Source organism: Pleurodeles waltl, chromosome 11, assembly GCF_031143425.1.
Source record: "Pleurodeles waltl isolate 20211129_DDA chromosome 11, aPleWal1.hap1.20221129, whole genome shotgun sequence".
NCBI lineage: Eukaryota > Metazoa > Chordata > Amphibia > Caudata > Salamandridae > Pleurodeles > Pleurodeles waltl.
Genome location: NC_090450.1, coordinates 167,122,232 through 167,141,070, shown reverse-complemented (window position 1 = coordinate 167,141,070; position 18,839 = coordinate 167,122,232). Strand labels below are relative to the sequence as shown.

The following is an 18,839-nucleotide window of genomic DNA, read 5'->3' as shown; positions in this document are numbered from 1 at the left end:
TTGCTTCCTGAGATCAGTGGTTGCAGGCAACCCTCTTTCAATACACAACCCCCTAAGCTGGACTACTGTCAGTGTGGGTAGGCTAGCCAGATCAAGCTCCATGGTTCCCTAGTTTTGTGTCAACAAAAACTTTTTGCAAAAATTGGAAACAAGAATTTAGAAAAATTACAAAAATTCAATAATTGAAATTAATCCAAATAAAAAAAAAAACAATTTTTGCACTAGGACAATTTAAAGGATTTTTAATTTGTTTTACTCAAAACTAACGTGATATTGAACACAAGTACAGGATCCCATCGCTGCTTCCAATTATGCTGGAAAATGGGTTATTGGTAGGGCAGGTAGGTACCTACACCTAGCAACAAGCCACTAACCTCCACATAGGTACAGTTAGGTCTCAGTAAATTAATCCCAGCTCAACCCTTGGTAGCTTGGCAACGAGCGTCAAGGCTTAACTTAGGAGACAAAGTGTAAAGCATTCAAATATCACAAAACAGTAATTAAATAAAACACAGGAAACAGTTTAAAAATCCAAAACCAATTTATAAAAATAGTTTATATTTTTATCTTTAAAATGACACAAAAACGATTAAAATCGGTTCAGGGGAACCGGAGATATGAATTTTTAAAGAATTATTACTTTTCTAGCGCTTAGAAACAAAAAGCGCCAATCGGGTCATCTGGTTGCACCTCGACCGGGGCAAAGTCAAACTTTCAGGCCGACCACGATGGAACCCTGCTCGGCTACAGGTCGCGGGAGGCCTCGGTTAAAAAGTTACCTTCTGACTTAGTCTTTATTTTGAAGTTTTTCTTCACCGGGACGAACCTGCCAGTTGAATCCGACCTCCTGGAGCCCTTGTCCGGATACGCGATGTGGGTTTCCTCGGTGGAGACTTTTACCTTCGGACTTAGTCGTTTTTTCGAGATGAAAATCCTTCGACCGGGGTAAACCTGGATCTTGATCCGACGTCCATGGAGCCCTTCTCGGATACGATGGCTGGGAGGTCCCGGTCAACTTTTTACCTTCGGACTTAGTCTCTTTTTTGGATGGTTTTCTTTACCGGGACGAACCACGAAGTCAGGCCGGGTCGCGGTTGAGGCAAGCCGGCTAGAATTTCCACGGCGGGTCGGTCCCTCTCTGGAGCTTTTTTCCAAAAATTCTCAAATCTTTTCCAAACTTCTGGGGCTTCACCCAGATGTTCTTTTAAGGTTCTTTTGGGGTCCACAGCTCACCCCAAGGGTCCAGAAGTTCTGTGATGGTCCTTGGGGGGTGCGGACTTCAACTCCCAGAATGCACCTGGCGCAAACTCCTTTTTGGCCACTGGACAGTGGTCAGCTGGTCGCTTTCTTCAGGACTTGGTGCAGGGGACTCTGGTTAGCAATTTTTCACCTGTAGCAAACAGGGAGTCCCTCCTTGAACCAGTTGAAGCCAGGCAAAGTCCTTCTTGTGGTGAAGCCCAAGTGTGCAGCTGGTGCAGTCCTTCTGAGTGCAGGTTCCAGGTGCAGGCCAGGGGTCCAGCAGGGCAGTCCTTCTTCTTCTTTAGTTCCTTTCTTGTTGAATTCTGGAGGGGATCTGAGGCGTTGGTGCAGGTCTGCCAGTTTTATCCTGGCTCCTGGGTGAAAAGCAGGGGGGCCCTGGTTCTCCAATCAGGTACAGGGTCGTCCCCCTGTGATGACCACTTCCTGGGAAGTGTGGCAAAAATCCATCCCAAAAGGCAACAGTCTCCAAAAATCCAACATGGCTGAATCTGATTTTTGGAGGTTACATCTGGCTGAGCCCACCCACTGGTGTGGCTAAAAATCATAAACACACCCCTCTCCTGCCCTCTCCTAATCTAATCAAGGGGGCACCTAGTTGTCTGGGGTTGTAGGATGTGGGGGTGTTGCTGGGTGCTCCAGATGTCCTTCTCTGCCTTTGAAGACCAGTTTGGCAGCCCTCCCCCTTCCTGCCTCACCATCTGCTGAGGGGAGATTCTCTCCCCCAAGCACATTCCTTTGTGTGAAGCCAGGCCACTTCACACCTAATCAAGGTAGCCTGGCAGAAGCTGCTGCAGGCTGGCCAATCAGAGCACAGCAGCAAAAACAATGCAGAGCTGAAATTGGCAACTTTTTAGGTAAAGTCTAAACTTTTTACCTGAACAAGTTATATTAAATCCAACAACTGGAAGTTGTGGGATTTATTACAACAATTAATTTGATACCAAATTCTTGGTATGTAACATTTAAGGAGACTTTAAAATTTAAAATAAAGTCTGCCCATTCTAGCCTATGAAGGCCATTTACTTAAATGAGGGAAAAACAAATTTGGCTGTTTTTACCTCACCAGGGCTTATAAATCTATTCCCTGCTTATAGTTACATGGCACCCAGCCCTAGGGGCACATAGGGCACACCTTAGGGGTGACTTATATGTAAAAATAAGGTAGTTTAAGACTTTGGAAGTACCTTTAATTCCAAAGTCGAATTTGCATATAACTTTAATTTAAAGGCAGCCAGCAAGGCAGGCCTGCATTTAAAATGACACTGGGCACCTCAGCAGTGCACCTAGGTGTGCACCACCTATGCTGTGGTCCCTAAACCTACATGCCCTACCATATACTAGGGACTTATAGGTAGGTTGACTTAGCCAATTATAATTAGCCTAATTTGCATATCCATTTTACACAGAGCACAGGCCCTGGGACTGGTTAGCAGTACCCAGGGCACCCTCAGAGTCAGGAAAACACCAGCATAAAGTGGAAAATGGGGGCAAAAAGTTAGGGGGCCTCTGCAATCAGCCCTGTTTTCCCACATGTGGACAATGCGATGGTGGCGCTAACAGCGGAGACAAGATCTATGCGCCTGGAGATAGCGGGCTTCCAGTCGCAAATCTCCGGACTGGACCATTGAGTGGCGGCAGTGGAAAACCAAGTGGCATTACAGACTGACAGATCAGGAACTCCTCCACCTCCGCAACTAGCTAACCGATCTAGAGGACAGAAGTCGCAGAAACAACATTCGCTTCCTCGGATTTCCGGAAGGCATTGAGGGCGCAGACATTCTTTCTTACCTGCGGGACACACTTCCCAAACTAGCTGACACAACATTTGATCCTCCACTGGAATTCCAAAGGGCGCATAGGCTTGGCCTCAAGAGACAAAACGGAAAAAACCGCCCCCACCCAATCATAGCCTGCTTCCTGCGACATGGGCAGGCCCGCCAACTGCTACAGACAACCCAAACGCAAGGTCCACTCCGGTTGGGCTCCCTCGAAATTCGCCTCTCGGCTGATTTCTCCAAAGAAACAGCAGACCGAAGGAGAGCTTTTCTTTCCCTTTGCACTCGCCTTCGCCACCTGGATGTGAAATTTGGCCTATTCGAGCAAGCCAGGATGTGGATCACTGAGAATGGGGAGTCACGGACCTTCTACGACCCAGAGGACCTGAAAATATTCCTAGAGGGCCTACATGACCCGACACAACCCATGGAAGCAGCAGCCCAATTCCCCCAAGACACACAGGGCCAAGCCCGGGGAGCGGGCCAGCCAGAAACCGTACTGGACACTAATGGAAGATCAACCACAGACCCCCAAGCCAGGGGTAGAGACCTGGAGAGACTAGCAAATATCTTTGATGACAGGGCCAAGTATTACAGGCGGTGGCGATGCACACACAGCTGTCGGACAGAGATAAATCCTGATCCCCTCTGAAACCCTCGGTGTCCTCCACCTGAAACCAAAACGGGCACTGCATCCCTATGGATCTTCAATGTCGTGAACCATGGACTGTTGCGGAGGCGTTGCAGGAACCCCACGCGGAGGAGACCAGACGGAGAGATGAGTACCCGTTCTTATCTGCACCCCTAAGACATTATAAAGTCGAGAGTCATTGCCTCTAGTACAGTGGTTCCCAACCTGTGGGCCGGAGACCCCTGGGGGTCCACTAAGCCTCATCAGGGGGTCCGCAGCAGCTTAAAAAATGTAATATTAGGTCCCAGCTAACAGTATTGACTCAGTGGGGGTCCCCCCAGTTCCAATAATGATTCAGTGGGGGTCCCCGGGCTCCAGTATTGATAAAATGGGGGTCCACAGAAGTGAAAAGGTTGGGAACCACTGCTCTAGTAGGTTTCGACTGCCTTAGACTGTTTGGGCTGTTTGGTTGTTCTTGATTGCTCCCGACCGTTCTCGCTCGTCTTCCCCCCTCTCCTCTTTTCTAGTAACACCAATCCCATCCCATATCATTCACCCTATCTGGAAATACGGCCTAGTGTACACTCTAGGAAATGCAGGAATTACCACAATATTCCTACACACAACTAGCCTATCCTAGTCGGGTGGGGCCCTAGGTTCTTGGACTGGGTTTGGGCTCTGAGTTCTGGCTTCTCAGTGGACGCTGCAGAGGGCCCACCGTGGGCGATGGTGTAGAGCAGAGTAGATCACAGGTGCTACGGATCAGGGTAAAGTTACACCACAACCCCTCAGATCAACCCATGGCGCGAGATCCTTGTGGTAGAAGCACTCTCCCCCTACCCCCCACCCCCCAGACACGACTAAGGCACGGCCCCTGCTTGTCTCTCTCTTTCTCCCCAAAATGTTTTACAAAACCTGCGCTGACATTTGCCATGCGTGGCCCACCCTCCCCCGCCTATCCTCCCCCCTCTCGGGCCACGTACCTCCCTCAGACACGACTGGTGATGTTTGCGTGGGGGGCCTGGCTCCCTGGCATGGGGCCTGCTGGCCGGGGTTCGATGCTCAATTGGCCTAGGTTTTAGACCCGCCGGTTAAAGTTTGCGCATACCGGGACCCTAGTCCCGTTCTCCCTCCTCTATCTCCTAACCTAACTTCTTTTTTTTTCAGTCTCGCCTACTGGCTATCACTCTCCACTGACTTGCTGTTTCCTCTTTTATTCTTCTTATTATTCTACACACATATTGCTTCTTTCCTCTCCTTTCAACCTCCTCCCCAGTTTACAGAGTCTATCCCACCCCCTCGTGCCCATACCCCCGGGTGGTCTGGTACAAGAAGTAGGGATGCCCAACTCGACTGGAGCATTGGTAGTACCCCTATGGGTCATCTCATGGAACGTAAATGGCCTCACCCATTTCATCAAGCGGAAAAAAGTCCTATCCTACCTTAATTCCAAGCAGACGGACAGCGCCCTACTACAAGAGACACACCTAGATAGTCTCCAATCTGATGAACTACGACGTGACTGGGTGGGTACCATCCTGTTTAGCTGCAACCCACCCTTATCCAGCACGGAGAATATCCCAAGAAAATGTGGGGTGGCGATCCTACTATGTAAAACCCTCCCTTTCACGGTCGTCAGATCGTGGACTGACCCCGAGGGCCGCTACGCATTTGCCATACTGAAGATCGGAGACTCAACACTGTGTGTGGGCTCCGTCTATGCACCAACAGGTCCCAAACGCCTCTTTTTCCTAAGCTTAATCGACTCTTGACCGAGATAGGGGCATCCCGTTACACTATAGGAGGAGATTGGAATTTAACCAGGGACGCGGCACTGGACAGAACGAAACCCCTGGACATAAGTAACAATGCAGACAGAGCCCTACAGACTGACATACTTGCGGACAATGGCCTAGTTGACCATTGGAGGCTGACTTACCCGGCAGACAGGGAATTTACCTTTCTCCCGCCAGTGCATGGTACCCAATCCCGGATTGATTATTTTCTCCTATCCCACAATCTTGTAGCCCACACCCTTGAGGACAGCATACTGGAGGGAGGCCTCACAGACCACTCTCCAGTCACTGTAGCCATCCAGTTGTGCCTAGTATCTCAGGGCCGCAAACCCTGGAGACTTGCAGTCCATCGCTACCGATCCCCCCCCAAGGTAAGTTGCAGTTACAAGACCATGCAACCACTTTTGTCCAAGATAATCTAGGCACTGTTGATTCAAGTCGAATCATGTGGGCCGCGCCCAAGGCCTCAATAGAGGGACAGCTCATGCGGGACGCTGTGCTAGCGAATAAAGAAAGAAAAGAGCAACAGGCAGCTCTGGAACTCAATATTCGCCGATTTACCAGGCAACACACGGCACACCCCTCCCTTCTAGGTCGCCAAAACCTAGAATGCGCCCAAATGGCCCTTAATGAGCTGTACACCACTCAGGCCGAATACGCGCTACAGAGGCTACAAGGGAGACACTACGAACAAGGCGAGAAGGCAGGATGACTGCTGGCAGCCCAACTTTGCCAAAGAACACCTGCTTTGGCGATCCCGGCTATTCACTCCCCCTCTGGTGAAACAATGACGCACCCGCAGGCTATTGCAACCGAATTCGCATTGTTCTACAGGCGCCTCTACACGCCAGAAACAACAATCAGCCCGGCGCAGACTGCCACCTTCTTAGAGGGGCTCGACCTCCCCTCCCTAACAGACAAAGGTCGTAGCCTCCTAGAAGGGGAAATAAGCAGGCGGGAGATAGATAAAGTCATCTTCGACCTCCCTTATCACAAATCACCTGGGGAGGATGGATACCCGGCGCAATTTTATAAATGGGTAGGGAAAGAGGCGATTGATATCCTACGTGAAGCACTAAACGAAGCCTGCGAAACACAGACATTAGGGGACATATCCAATAATGCTACGATGGCCATCATACCGAAACCTGGGAGAGACCCCCTACTGTGTGGCAGCTACCGACCCATCTCTCTCCTAAACAGTGATATCAAAATCCTAGCAAGTGTTCTGGCAAACAGACTACACAAAGTAATCCCGGCCTTAATGCACCATACGCAGGTGGGGTTTGTGCCGGGCCGTACCTCTAGGAACCATTTGCGTATTCTATGTCACACCATATGGACTACCTAGGACTCAACGGAGACGGCGTTGGCCCTGTCCTTAGACGCCGAAAAGGCGTTTGATCGCATAGAATGGCCCTACCTGTTTGCGGCCCTAGAGAGATTTGGTTTGGGAGGCAAATTTATCTCTATGGTGCGGCTGCTCTATGACCAGCCCGCGGCCAGAGTCAATTGTGGGGGTTTCCTCTCGGATCCTTTTCCTATCCGGAGGGGTACGCAACAGGGTTGCCCCCTCTCGCCTCTCCTGTTCCTGCTGGCCATGGAGCCCTTGGCTGCAGCTATTTGATCCTCCCCCTCCATAACGGGCCTTCCATTACCTGAAGGTATCTCCAAAATATACTTATCTGCCGATGACGTCCTCTTAACACTCATGGACTTAGAATGATCCATACCGGCCTTGCTAGAGGTAATTGAGGACTTTGCAGCCCTTTCCAGGTACCGCATTAATTGGGACAAAAGCGAGGCACTCCCACTTTCACGAGTAACCACAAAGGCAGCACTCCTAGGTTACCCATTCCGCTGGACGCCGAAACGTCGCAAATACCTGGGAGTGCTAGTCAATCCAGGCCTGACACACATGATGGCGGACAATATTGACCCCTTCATTACACGGGCGAAACTAGATTTTGCAAAATGGACCCAGCTGGGCCTCCTCATGTGGGGCCGAGTGCAAGCGGTTAGGATGGTGACGGTGCCCTGTTTCACCTACATCCTGGGTCTTCTCCCCTACAAGTGCCCCTCTCCATATTACGAGGCATTGATGCGCTAATTAGATCATTCGTGTGGGGCACCATGCTATCGCCAGCTAAACTTCTAGCCCGTCGCTCCCATGGGGGCATGGGACTCCCATCGGTGGAGCACTATTCTTTAGCTTTACAACTGTCCCAACTGTCCAACACACTGTCAAAAATACCAGACCCTCCCTTGTGGATAGCAGTGGAAAGACAACTTCTGTCTGCAAACGATGGGCTCGGGGGACCCTACCGTGAAGACCTTCCATCCACCAATTCGGTGAACCCTATTTTGATGGCGACCAGGGCAGCCTGGCGAAGGGCCCACCGACTATTTGGGGTCCATCCCCTCATCCACGCCCAAGCGCCTTTATGGCGCAACAGTGGACCCCGGATAGGTGGTGAGGTACTCAACTAGCCCCACTGGAGGAGGTCAGGTATCCTTACCCTTTCTCAGGTTCTAGAAAATGACTTGCTCAAATCCTTTCCCAGGCTACGGGAGGAGTTCGGCCTCCAACCAAATCAGGAATGGAGATACTTACAACTCAAGCATTGCATCTCTCAGGGGAATGCAACTACCCGACGGGGGTCCCAGCCCTCACCTATAGTGGCTTACTTGCAGCAATGGGGGCAACATAAGGGAGTAATGGCAGGTCTTTACGATTTAATCATCTGACAACTCTACTCTCAGCCTCTCTCGGACAAACTGCGCCTACAGTGGCAAACCCGACTGCAACAGGACCTAGATCCAGATGACTGGGAAGCCATCCTAGAGGCACTGGACAGAGGCACCGGGGAGACACGTTTGAAATTCTGCCTCTTTAAGGTCCTACACGACTGGCATTGGTCCCCAGCAAAATTACACAGGACAGGGCTCCTCCCACACGCGTACTGCTGGCGGTGCCCAGAGACATCCTGCAACTTAAAAGATATCCTGACAGACTATCCAACAGTTTGACCACTCTGGGATGTTGTGAGTTCCACCCTGGCCGAATCAATGCCACTCCAGTCACCACTCCCCCCGCCCTCATACTCTTACAAGACATGACTACCCTACCAGATCTCTCCAGACCACACAAAAGACTGTTGCACACTGCACTAGCCACTGCAAAAATCTGCATACTCCGTCACTGGCGGTCGGAGATCCCCCCCAACTCCGGAGGAATGGATTATAGCCATGACCCATACGGCCACACACGAAAGAATCATCTATAACCTACAAGATCAAGTTCAAATATTCACGCAGGTATGGTCTCCCTTCCTTACAGTGGGACGATAGCAAACCATCCGGAACCACCGCCCCCTCCCCCTTCCCCTATCCCCCACCCTTCCCCTCTCTCCCTCCCCTCCCCTTATCCTTGCATTTTTCTCTTCCTCTACTCTTTTTCTTCTTTCTCTTTTTTCTTTTCCTTTTCTTTCCTTTTTCTCTTTCTTTTTCTTTTTTCTTTCTCTTTCTTTTTCTTTTTCTTCTTTCTTAAATCCACTTGAGACTACACACTGCTCTTCATCACCATTCCAAGCAGACCTTCGCCACAGACCTCTCTCTCCGTGTCATGAAAAGGACACCTAGTATCAGTTTGAACTGGCCATAGTGAAGACAGAAGTTGCAAGCCCCACTACTCACACCGCATAATCCCCTTGGTAAACCGCAATCTTAGAATACACCAATGTCTTGTCACCGCTTTCTCCCCAAGGTAAAAAACTCTGGCCGAAAGCCTCGCTAGGCAACCGCTCTCTGACCTGATCCCAATTCAGACACTGACGCAGCGAGAATCTTACTTCGTATCCTTAGGGAATCAGGTGATCCCATACCCCAAATCCTCGCTGCTCGACTAGCTAGCTCATCTGTTTCCCTTTCCTATTCTCTCTAACCTATTACTTGGGCGATCAATGACGCGATATCCTCCCTACTCATTTGATCAGTTACCATCTACCCTCTATCCTTCTCTATATCTCCTTTAATCCCCTTCTCCTATCATATGTTGGAATCGAACAGTACCTCAGGTTTTTCGAAGTACAAACGATAATATCTTATTTTTTTATACGTTTTTCTTATTCTCTATTATTCTTGATGTATAACTGTTTATAAACAATTGGCCTTGTATCATACTGCATTATCTACAATAAAAAAAAGAAAACAAAGAAAGGGGGCTAGCACCTACCCCCAGCCCTGGAGTCCACACCTCCCTAGGGCAAAATTTAAAAGGTGGAGTGGGACCGCACAGCCCCAATCTTGGAGCCAAAAATGTCCCTGGGGGCCACCACTCCCCAAGGCCAGCTCCTGCTTCCTCCTGAGGTGCCCACCCTAGGGAGGCAGCTGTTTGCTTTTGCTTGGCAGGAGCTGACAGCTCCCACAAAGCAAAAGCAAACATACCTCCACTTTCAGCAAGCGGGAGCTGTCAAACAGCTCCCACTTGTTCAAAGCAGGGTTTCCATCTCTTTCCGAGCATGCTAACACACATGCAGGAAAAGAGGTGTAAACATTGCTCACGCCGGCAGGGTGCTGCCATTTAAAGCAGCTCCCTGCTTGCAGGAGCAATGCCAGGTCCTGCATGAGATGAGAGATGGTTGGGACGGTGGTGGCCTTAAGGCCCCCCTGTGGTCTCCAAGGTTAAAAATAAATATTATTAATAAATATATTTTCACTGTGGAACTGCAGATCTGCAGTTTCACCTTGAAGTGTTATCAGATGAAGACGCTCAAGGAACAATGACTTTGGTAAAGTTACACACACACGGTCACTGGAGACATTACCACAGTGTCTTTAAGCAGACGTATTACAGGAGATGCACAACAGATACCCAAAGAAATAGCACTTACAAATTACCCAGTAGAAAGTCTGCCAGTTTAGCACACATTCTGCACAAAACGGTGCAATCTTCTTGGATAAATACATAGGGCAGAATTCCTTCTGGCCTGATGCTCATTTAACAGAATTCAAACCTCAACGAGAAGCCCCCACAGATATAAACAAAGCAGGTGCCCAAGTTCAAGGTTCACTTCCTAATTTCTTCCGCATGGTCAAGGTAAAGCAAGTGTTTTTTCTTTTCATTTTTGCCTTGAAAAGTTATCTGTAAACTTTGCTGCTGTGAGTCGAACCCTGCCACGCACAGCCTTTGGCCATGCGTGATACAGGTTTGGGTTTTAGAGGGGTCCATTGCAGGCCCTGCGGCCAACCCCCACTGCACACAGCCTAAGGCTGTGCGTGGTGCAGGATTGGTTGGTTGTAAGGGGATGGCTGCCAACTGCTGCTGTGCACGCCTGAAGGCTGTGTGTGGCTCAGGGTTTGATGGTTATAAGGGTTGGCCTCAAGGCCTGGCCACAGGGGAGGCCCTGCAACCAACCCATGCCACCACCCGCCAAATGCTGTGCGTGGCACCGGGTTGGGCGTTTATAAGGATTGGCCGCAGAGCCATCAGTGGCAGTGGTTGTATTAATATTAGTAATTCAAATTATTTGACTTTAAAAACAAATCATAAAAATGAAGAAAATAATGGTTACATGGATATTTCAAATAGGAAATAGAATTTTTTAAAAACATTGAAATTCACTTAAGAACCAGAAGGTTACAGGGACATTACAGTTAGGCTCACATTTTAACCATACAAAACCATAGAAATTCATAAGGGCCTAAGGTAACTATAACTTGCGCCATCACCATACACTGGTAATTACTCCACATATTGCAGCACTCATGACATCTTTGATAACATCATTGAAAATATCAATGTAATATTCGTAGTAAAATTTTAAGGAAAAAACTGTGAATGGTCAGGGCGAGAGTTATAGAGTCACCTTAGGCCACGAGACATAGCTACTTGAAATAACTGTAACTGCTGCATTTCTAAGGATTTGTACGTTTAAAATGTGAACCTAAGTCTATAACGCCCCTGCAACCTTTGTTTTTTTAAGCGAATATATTAATATATATATATATATATATATATATATATATATATATATATATATATATAATATGTGAAAGACAGGTGTGTGGTAAATGTATGTGATGTAAAAAATGCATGGTAAGAACATGCACGGTAAAAGAGCATGCGCTGTAACGTTGTGACGTGGTACAACCGACTGAGCAAATGTCATAACACAACTACATATTTTGATTTGGTAAAAAGATGTCTGAAAGACCATCATTCCAACCAATCAGAATAGGACCCGGTTTTAGGCTTATTCTTATTGGCCGTTTGCAGTCTGACTGGGTGTAATAGCTCTTGTACAAACAGCCCCGGCTTCCATAATGGTCATTCATTTCTTACAGGATTGTCACAGAGTGTTGCTGTTTTTATTCCATGGCAACTCACCCTCCGAAAAGCTGGGCATTTGACTCGGGAATCTCGCCTGCTTGTAGTGGAATAATAAAGAAAAGCACAGCCCTGTTTAATAATAAGACGTCCACTTATTTGCGGTTGATCTTCCACTGTAAGAAGAACAAAAAAAAACATTTATTTTGTTCATTCTAATCTTTCTCCGAAACTTATAGGGAGACAACATTTGGTAGGGAGGAGAAATTGCTGCAGCAACTGCCACACAGCAAGTCTCACCGCCACAGCATCAGCAATTCTACTCCCAGTTCTTGTTTTATCAAAGGAGAGGTTACTCTCAGGACACATTTGCCCGAATCTTTCCAGCAAAGATGCCCTCTGGTAGGTAACCTGAAGTACTTCTCCAGTCTCTTTGAAATGTGAACTTCGAATTAAAAACTGTAAAATGTTAGACGCCCTATGCTTCAGATGTTAAGACAACTGACATTTATTAAGATGAATGGAAGTTCCTTTCATTAACGGGCCCGATATGAGTGGCTATGCCATTGTACTGAAGTAACTTTCACAAGTTTCCCAAGCATCTGTTTTGGTCTTTGCATACTTTCATAGGTTTTCCCCGTTATATGTTCACCATATTTCACAAACTTTATGTGACAGTCAGCTCCACTTTATTACAATTCTGATTCGCCCTGTTTTACTTAGTTTTGAATAATAAAGAACATTGTATTTTACCATTGGCCCTAACTGGGATCTTGCAGAAAGTGGAGAACCCTTGACCCTAAAAGCAGATTTGTGTTCAAAGAATATTTGGAACAGGAAAGAACATCAGATACACTTTTTCTGAAAAAAGAAAAAAACATCTGTTCAGGGGAAAATGATGAAGTGTAATGAAATCAAAGCCTTATTTCACATGGTGTGCTTGTATTCCTTGGAATATGCGTACTGTAGCATATTTTGTTTTATCATGTGTTATAACTTTGGAAACCAAAAGATCTGAATGTACAAAACCGACAGAAAAACATCTTATCGAGAAAACAGTTAATGTTCCTACACATGGCAATCATATAGATTGATGTATGTTCTCTCCAAAATGTAGACTTTCCACTTTCAGCGCTGCGTTGGGAATTAATCAATTTGCTTTACTATATCTAAATATGTTTTTGTGAGAAAGTTGGTGCCTCTTTTGGGAAATAAAATACAAAAATGTGTTTTCATTCTGACAGAGTTCACGCTAAGTTTATTTAAGCAGTAGTCATTCTGTGGAGTGACTTTCTGATTGAGGAGTAAACTATGTGTCTTCTTGTGAATGAGTGGCAATTTCTTTTGTTTTCATATGTGCCTTTAAAACTGACCCTTACAATATTTTGCACACTTTCAAATGTTCAAGGTAATTTAGGATATATTTTTAGCCTGTTAGTTATAATAGCCGCTGCTTCAGAACATGCTCTGCTGGCAGAGCTTTGTGTAGGCTGGGCATGGGATCAACAGCATAAGGGAGAGCTAGGAAACAGGTAGAGGTCATGACTGCTAACTGGTACACTTCCATGTGTTAGTTACGGTACCTTGACCCAATGATCCCCCATCAGCGCCGGACTGGAGGACCAAAGCAGCCCCAACAAAAACACTCAAACTAGCCCCACTCCGTTCATATCATCGCACAATCTCTCTCTCTATCCATTCATCTATTCTCCTTTCTCCTTCTCTCCTCTTTCTCTTATCACTATCTGATTGGTTTCTCTCTAGCTCGCTCCCCCTCTCTTTCTCTCTCTTGAACCCTCCTCATGCCAGCTGCAATTAACCTCAGCGAGTAGGGGGAAGTGTCAGTCACAATGAGTGACTCTCTTCCGTAAAAGCTGCCATACAGAGGCTCTAGACCACCAGGAAAATACCTAGTAAAATAAATGGCCTGTCCTGTTCCACATCATAATAATCCTTTACAAGGCAACCAGGTCTGGCTTTCTGAATTTATGAAAATGTAAAGGGGCTTATTTGAATGATAAGAGCGTGCATGCATGTGTTTATAGTATATGTTTGCATGGGTGTGACTGTGAAGGTTGGAGACCTGTTGAAGAAAGGAGTAAGAAAAGTCTGAAAGTGAACACTGCACTCCGTAGCAGAAGGTGTAAAATTGGAACAGAGCAACACATATAATTGGCCCTCTGGAGCTAGACTCACTTAGGGTTAGGGCTTGTCAACCAGAACTCTGCCAACAATCTACCAAAGTGCTGGAGCAAGCAGAGGGGTGCACCGTGGGATCGTTAGCAGTAGGGCACACTGGAACTGCTTGCTGCAAAAGTGGGTAGGGTAACCCCCGAGAACTTTAGCCTCATTGTTTATGAATGAGCCAGGAGTAGCACCCACCTTCAACCAGGTGCCTGGCATAAATGTGGCATTTCTAATACCCTCCTCAGAACACTACTGTACCTAAGGAAGTTCAGAAGATGACTGAGTCTGCTGTCTGAAACCTGAAAGGAACCTGGAAGGACTCAACCTGCTCCGTCTTGTACCCAGGACAAAGGTGTGGACTCCAAGTGTTGTAAGGCTAACCTTCTGTTTACACTACAGGGACACAGCAAGCTACAAGAAGCCTTTCCTAAAGAGTCCCACCTGACCAGTTCCAGCTGACCAGTTCCAACTGGACCAGGCCTTGATCCTGTTGTTGGCCTCTGAAAGAGTGAGCCCTGACCCTCTAGTGCTGACACCACAGTGTTCCTGAGGTCCTGGAACCTTTGGGTGTGTCTTACTGGACTCCTCCTAGCACCCTTAAAAACCTGGGACTTAAAACACTTTTTGGCTGCAAAGCCCGCCCTAGGATGGGACAAACCTGCAGAGATGATCCAACCAACTTGCATTGTCTCTGGCCTAAAGATTTAGATTTCCAGGGAACAGGATGAACTACTAAAGCCACTAAATTAACTTGAGCTCAGTCCCCTAATAGCTATGGCACACAGCAGAGAGGCTTAACTTGTAGGCAATGTGCAAAATATTTGTGCAGTATCAAAAGAGTAATAATGTAAAAACAAAACACAAGAAAGAACCCAATCCAATTTAAAAAATAGTGTAAAATGTAATAAATACAATAACACAAAATTAACAAAAATCCAACAGGGGAAACTGGAGTTATAAATTTAAAAAAACTTTAAAGTGAAAATAGCACCAAAAAATGTAAAGCACCATCCTCGGTCATCTGACTGTACTTCATTGGTACATATGCACAAGTTAAGGTCAGCCACAATGGAGTATGGGTTGGATACATAAACCAGGTTCAACTTGATGGGAAGTTTTACATAGGGACTTTGAGCAGGAAAGCTCAGAGTGGGAGAATTTTGAATTTTGTGCCCAGAGAATGTCCCTTGCTGGCCACATACTTTTCCCACCTTCGCCCAGTAAAGATTTCTACTTATTTTTTTGGAGCTCAGATCTTCTAGTAGGGCAAGGCTCCATGCTGTAGACTAACAAACCCAGGTACCTTCTGCACGATATCCAGCTGGACTGGATTTGCCACTGCAGAAAAGGTCTGAGTGGGAGCTACCTGAATCTTCGATGTAGCAGCAACACACCATCATTGGATTGGCTTGGCAAGTTGGCCCTGGTTCTCCTGAGGTCTTTGAAGCTGAAAGTTTCTAAGTCCCAGGTTTCAGGAAAGTTAAGAAGAGTAGACTGTGAAACTAGCTAAGCATCCAGGACCTGGGTAAGAGCAGTTGGGGTGAAAACTTTCTCCGGGAGAGGTCAGCTGCAAATTCTTGAGCAGGTTCATTTGGGATTGGACAGCAGGGAAGTTGTAGAAACGGTCTCTCATAGCTTGTTGTATCTCTGTAGCTTGAACAGAAGCTCATTGTTCTAACCCTTGGAATCCATTTCTTTGTCTTAGTTCAAAAGGGAGAGCATGGACAGTCTTCAGGACTCTTCTCAGGTCACAGACCGCAGGTCCAGTCATCTGGTGTTCTTCCACAGGTCCAGATACCATTCTCAGGAGGGTACTACGGGTGCTACATTTATGCCTGACATCAGCCTGTGAGGAGGCAACCCTGGCCAGTCTCTAGCCAATGAGGTAAAAGTTGTTAGGATAACTCTACCCACTTTTACAGCATTTCTTATATGCCCTATTGAAAAGAATCTCACAGTGCCCGTCTCTGCCTACAACCAAGATGGCAAAATCTTTCGTCCCTTAAGTAGAGTTAGTTTATGTGAGTAAAGTAGAGGTTTGGTCAGGAAATGAAAAACCTTTCCTATGCACTCACTCAAAACCTGTTCTGAGGGCATCTCAGCTCCTGCAGGACTTGGTGTCTGGTTGACAAATGGGACAAAGGAGGTGGCAGGGACAGGTGCTAGTTACATTTGCCTGTGACATTGTAGGCCTCTTTGAAGGTAATTATGTTCCTGGACACAGCAGAGATAGACAGCCTGCTAGGGGGACAAAACAGCTCACCACACCCCAGGCCTTTGTCTCAGGGCTGGGATCAAGTTCACATCTCATTAAGGGAGCTAGTCAGCTCCTTGGTGACAGTTGTAATTCATGCAAATGGGCCAATAGAGGCTTTAGGCCAGGTAAAAGTATTTTGCCAAAATACCTGTTACAAGTCTGACTTAACCAGTGAATTGGGCCAGTAAAAATTATTTCAAAAAGTACAAAATGAACTGTGTAGCTGCTTCCAGGATGGAGCTAGCAATAATATGTTTAATACTGTATTCCAAAGCCTTCCCATGGGGGGGTCTAACCCAGCTATAGTGAAAATAGCTTTCAGCACCTTTTTATTGCAAGGACAAGTTTACATGAAACATTTACATGTGATACTTTTAAATACCATGCACCCTGCCTTATGGGAAATAAAGCCTACTTAGCGTGGACTTATTCATATTGAAAAGGCATTTTTAAGCCTGTCAAAAGGGGTTATTTTGACAGTTTGAATTTGCTGTTAAACCTGAAAGGTTGTGCTATAATGGCAGGCCTAGATCCATGTTCCAATGGACAGTGTAGTGGGTGACACAATAGGTGCTGCAGCCCAGTGCGAACAGCTAACTTACAGGCCCAACCACACTTTGTATCATATAGTAGGGACTAGTAGGTAAGCAAAAATTCCAATTAGGAGTATGCTAATTTGATAATGTTGAAAGAAGGAGCACAGGCACTTTACCACTGATTAGCAGTAGGAGTGGGGGAAAAACTTTGTTCAGTCGACAGAGTTCACAGAGTTTTGCCCAGTCCACATTCCGCCTGGAGAGCAGAGTTTAAGCAAAACCCTGCCAACTGCTGCGTGGTGGAGTTTTTTGTTGTGCTTGGCTCACCAGAATTAAGTTGGCCAGTACAAGCGATAATGCACATTATCTATCATGATTTTCAGGTGCTAGAATGCCTCATGATGGGATTTCTCAATGCAGACAGTCATAGAAGGTTGTGATGATTTGCGTTAAGAAAGCTGCCGCTTAAGTAGAAAATCTATTTGAGAGAATGAAAGAAACAGCACTCTCTGGCATGCCTTGTGGTGCAGTTCACGTTGATTTTACAGCACAGAAGAAACTCCTGCCACTAAAAATCAGCACAAGCAGCACAACATGAATGATTCTGCCCGCTTGTGGAACTCCCTGAATCTCTTGGAGTTTTTATGTAACTTTGCGGAATTCCAGAGAGTAAAACACAGTGAGTTCTGCTCATCCCTAATCAGCGAGGGGTAAAGTGCACAAAGTTCTACAGCCATCCAAAACAATCAAGGAATACAATTTGGTAGTACATTTCCAACAGTAACCCACACAGTCTCATGACCCCACTCATAGGACTTACAGGAGCTGAAAACCATCGGTAGTAGGTTAAAGAGCTGCTATGTGTACTTTTACTTTTTCTAAAATAAAAAAAGAACTACTTAATTCCATCACATTTAAAAGAAGCATTGGCAAAGCCCAAGGTCTACCCAGGGGCAGTATGCTATAGTAGGCAGAAGAAAATGTGAATGACATTTGAAAAGATCGATGGATAAAAATGGCTGACTAAAAGCCCCATGTAACTCAATATCTGTCCATGTATTTACATGAAGCTTGTGAGACAGCTAAAGATGCCTCTGGGCTCATATAAAATGAAAGAGACCCATTCACTCTCCACCTGAACATTTCAGATGCACACTCTGACTAGCTGTACACACACACTTACACACCCACACACACACACACACATGCAAGGAGATTAAATTGTCACTTTTGATGAAGGTCCTCTTCCTTTATCACTTCAGGGGAGGAGGAAGAAGGGAGAGTTCAAAGAAAAAAAGAAACCTCTCTACATTATAATTTAGCCGAAATGGGAATTACTTCCCTATATCAATAATGTACTTCTATATATTAAAAAAGGTGCACCACAAGTTGAAAAATAATTTATGGGACAAAAACAAAGGAGGTCTGGTGCAGTATATGTTGTGGGGTCTGTGATCGAAGAGTATTTAGATGTGTGGTGTGTGTTTGCGGTAATGCTTGTGAGGAGGAATGCTTTGTGCATGTTGTCTGACTTTTAGCTGGAGAGGGGCTAGCAGAGCAGTCCAATGGAGAAGAGTACTTGCTGGAGAGAGATGTGAGGAGTGTGATTTGAACACATTTCATTACCCATCCAAGTTATCAACTTCAGTTTGATGTCAAGCAGTTCATTTTTGGGAGTAGATAATATATATTTTGCTGGGTCAGTAAATAGTGACTGTAGTTAAGTATGGTGCAGTTAATCACACACATATGTCATGTCATGGGTGATCAGTCCAGTTTTTATATGGCTGTTTTCATCTAGATTGGAAGGATAAGGATGTTGAGTGAAAGAGGAAGGCTGTATTGAGGAACAGTGGTGCCAATGTAGAGGACCGTGGGATTGGTGTGTGGCAGTATTTCAGTCGGTGTCAATAAATAGTAGCTTTTGATTTAGGTTTGCATTTTGCTGTCAATGAGAGATGAGGGTGTGGAGGATGGTAAGCTGGTGGTGCTGTAATCTGCAGAGAGGATAGATATGGTATCAGTGGTAACATTCTTAAAGATGGTAGAATCTTTTTGTGCTTTCAAGA

At 46.2% G+C, this 18,839-nt stretch overlaps 1 long non-coding RNA gene across 1 annotated transcript in view; it reads right to left on the bottom strand.

Annotated features, from left to right (window-relative positions):
• Positions 1–18,839, bottom strand: part of LOC138266591 (uncharacterized) — an 81,310-nt gene that overhangs the window by 42,694 nt on the left and 19,777 nt on the right. The window contains exon 2 of the long non-coding RNA XR_011199564.1: positions 11,851–11,966. This is a non-coding gene — a long non-coding RNA (uncharacterized lncRNA). The remainder of the gene's footprint in view (positions 1–11,850; positions 11,967–18,839) is intronic.